At 41.8% G+C, this 3,745-nt stretch overlaps 1 pseudogene; it reads left to right on the top strand.

Annotated features, from left to right (window-relative positions):
- Positions 1-1,936: 1,936 nt before the first annotated feature.
- On the top strand, positions 1,937-2,169 carry LOC115872756 (annotated as a pseudogene).
- The last annotated feature ends 1,576 nt before the right edge of the window (positions 2,170-3,745 follow it).

Below are 3,745 nucleotides of genomic sequence, written 5' to 3'. Positions count from 1 at the left end.
GAGTAACCCTTACGTGCACAATTGTTTGTATGTTCCAGGAACCTGCCACCAACCCTGAGTGATGAAGGCTATGTTTTCTTGCAGACAGCAGAAACTCCCTTAGGTCAGATTGTGCTTGAGTGCAAGAATGTTTGTTAAGTATAAACATGAAAATGTTAATTATGAATTGTGAAAACATCTTGAGCCTGAAGTCATTGTGGCCTAGAATAGGCCCTGCATTTGAACTTTGGTAAACTTCATCTTTTGACACGCAAATAAGAACCAAGGGGCAGAGCTCAGGAGGTGTTCGGTCCTCTGGGTCCCCCTCCCTCTCCCTCATGACTCAATCTCCTGTCTGAGCCGTTATTTTATGCATCTCAGGTAGCTCCCAGCTGGCTGGAGTGCGGCAGCAAGGATGGCAAGACTTCGTCTTATATATTTTGGATATATTGTCAGGAGAGATCATGCTTGGTAAAGTGGAGGGGCAGAGGAGGAGGGGAAGGCCCCCAACAAGATGGATGGACACAGTGGCTGCATCAATGGGGGCAGGCACAGGACGTTGTGAGGATGGCGCAGAACAATGCAGTGTTTCGTTGCTGACTCAATGGCACCTAACCACAATATGCAAAGGCGTTCAATTGTGTGGATCATAGCAAATTATAGATAACATTTCGAAGAATGGGAATTCCAGAACATTTCACTGTGCTCATGCAAACCTACATATAGACAAGGAGGCAGTAATTTAAAGAGAGCAAGGGGATAGTATGAGGTTTGAAATCAGGAAAGATGGGTGCCAGGGCTGTATTTTTTCACTATGCTTATTTAATCCCTAGACTGAGCAAACATTCTGAGAAGCTAGACTATGTGAAGAAGACTGTGCATCAGGACGGGAGGAAGGCTCGTTAACCACATGGGGCATGCAGATGACACCGTCTTGCTGAAAGCAGAGGACTCGACACCTTACTGATGAAAATCAAAGACTACAGCCTTCAGTTTGGCTTACAACTCAGCATAAAGAAAACACAAATCATGACAACCAAATCCAAGTATGGTGAAGGGAAAGATATTAGAGCTTAAATGGTGAACACCCAATTTGTAGAAGGCCATGGAGGACAAAATCCATCTGCAGAACATCTAGTCAGATTCCGCCTCTGACAGATCCCCTGTAGCCACAGGCAGGGGACTCAAACAGCTTTACTTTCAGACATAAATTACGGTAAACTTGATTACAGTAGATTGAACCGTAGAATAATACGATGCTTGGTTCGTTGACCTCCTTCTTGACCTAATCCAAATTTGCTCTAGGCTCAAATATTTTTGGCTTGTTCCATGGCATAAATTTCTTCTCTGGCTTTTAAAATATTGGTGTTGTCTTTTCTTTCTTACTCTTTTAATTTTTATATTTATATTATTATTTTATTTTTTCTGTTTTGTTTTTGTTTTTATTGTTTCTGTGGGTCTGCCAGTTTCGAAGCACAGGCGTGGATGCCTACAGACAATACTGAGGCAATGGTTTCTCTGGGATGTGGGCGGGGTGGGGGGAGGAAGGGAAGTGAGCCAGCAGTGAATGGGGGAGGGGAAAGAAGCACTAGATCTGATTGTGATGATATATACGTAACTCTTTCAAAAGGGATTTAGCTATGGAAATACGTGAACATTATATCAAGAAAGCTATTAAAAAGAAAAAGAAACCAAACTTGACCAATGGTCACCATGGGTGAAGGGGGAAGGATTCTTGCTTAGGGGCATTGAGTTTCTGCTTATGGTGGAGGAATAATTTGGAAAAGGATACCAATCAAGGTTGTACAACATAAAGAGTATAATCAATGGCACTGAAGTATACATGTTAGAAGTTATGGAATTGGAGAATGTTTTGTTGTGTATATTGTTGCCACAATTTAAAAAATATTATCTGGAACTTCAGTTGTCACGTTTGGTCGCTAGGAACAGAGACGAGATGCTGTGCAATCTACAAGCTCTGCATCAAATTGCCCAAAGGACCATAAGTACTGCTTCACGCAGACAGTTTGAAAATAAAGTTTCAGAGAAACAGAAGCTATTTCAGGAGAACAATGGGATTCCGGTGCATCTAAAGGGTGGACCGTACTGTATAGAGCGACCATGCCATATATCGACCATGCCATATATCGACTGCCTATGGCTTCTTCATTTCCCAAGAAGCAGGATTGACTTTAGTTTATCCTTCCAGCAGTTGGTTCTGTTTAACTCAGTGCTCTATGGATCAGTAAATAAATAACAACTCTTCTTTGGAGATCAATATTTATTGACTTGTACTAACTGCCACCAATAAAGCAGTCTTTACCATGAAAAAAAATTATATGAATAACAATGAGTACAAGGAAGGAGAAACTGTTCTAGAATTGACTGTAGTGATGATTGTACAACTTTTCTTGATATGACTGAACTCTTGAATTGTATGACATGTGGATGAAGTGCCAATAAAGCTGCTGGAAAAAAAAGAAAAAAAAACAAAAATCCTCACACCTGGACTAATCAGCAGCGTCATGACAAATAAAGAGAAGTTTGAAGTGGTCAAGACCTTCATTTTACTTGAATCTCAACGCTCCCGGATGGAGCAACCAAGAAATCAAATGGTGTATTGCATTGCACAAATCTTTTGTAAAAGACTGCTTAGTTACACAGCAAAGATGTCACTTTGAGGGGTAAGGTGTGCCCCACCCATGCTGCAGTATTCTCATATGCATGCAAAAGCTGGACAGTGAATAAGGAAGACCAAATTAGAATTGATGCCTTTGAATCATAATGTTGTTAATGAATACTGCATATACCATAGAATGAACAAGTCAGTCTTGTCTTGGGAAAAAATACAGCAAACATGCTCCTTAGAAGGGAGGATGGCCAGCCTTCCTCGTAGGTGCTTAGATAAGGTGACCAGACATCCCGCTTTTGGCGGGACAGTCCCGATTTTTAACAATTTTTCCCGTATCCCGCGGCATTTTAAAAAGGTCCCGATTTTTGGAAAGAATGCACGACAAGCTAGGGTTTACGATTTTCAGCTACCATGTGGCTATTTCGCCAGGACATGAATTTTATCCATGGTGTCCTGCTTTACCAATGTTAAAATCTGGTCACCTTATGCTTAGACGATGTTATCCAAAGGGGAAAGTCCCTGGAGAGGAGCCCATGCTTAGTAAAGCAGAGGTCAGTGAACAAGAAGCTCTCAACAGGCCAGACTGACACAGCGGCTACTCCAATGGGCTCAAAAAGAATAACTATTGTGATAATGACACGGGGCCAGGAGGGGTTCGTGCTGCTGTCCAAAGTCATTTTTAATCGGAACTCACTCAAGGGTACCTCACAACAACAGGGTCATTCAATTTTTGACTTCTAGAGAAGCATCAAACTATTTTCCAAATCAACTGTACCATTTTACTTCTCACTAGCAATGAATATTCTTACCTGTCTTTTTCTATGATAGGTAACAGTGGACATGCGAGGAGGCCTGGTGGCATGCATAGTGGGTTACACAGTGGGCTACTAACCACAAGGTCAGCAGTTCAAACCCGCCAGCCTCTCTGTGGGAGAAAGATAAGGCTGTCTGCTCTGGTAAAGACTTACAATCTCAGAAATTCATGGGGCAGTTCTATTCTGTCCTACAGGCTTGCTATGAGTCAGAATCTACTCCGTGGTGGTGAGTTTGGTTTTGAGTGGCTGTTAAGTGGTATCTCACTGTGGTTTTGATTTACATTTCCTTGATAACTAATGATGTTGGCCATTTTTTTAC

This window comes from Echinops telfairi, unplaced genomic scaffold, assembly GCF_000313985.2.
Source record: "Echinops telfairi isolate 266 unplaced genomic scaffold, ASM31398v2 ScPeMD7_7457;HRSCAF=8495, whole genome shotgun sequence".
Classification (NCBI taxonomy): Eukaryota; Metazoa; Chordata; class Mammalia; order Afrosoricida; family Tenrecidae; genus Echinops; species Echinops telfairi.
This window is presented reverse-complemented; position numbering and strand designations above follow the sequence as displayed.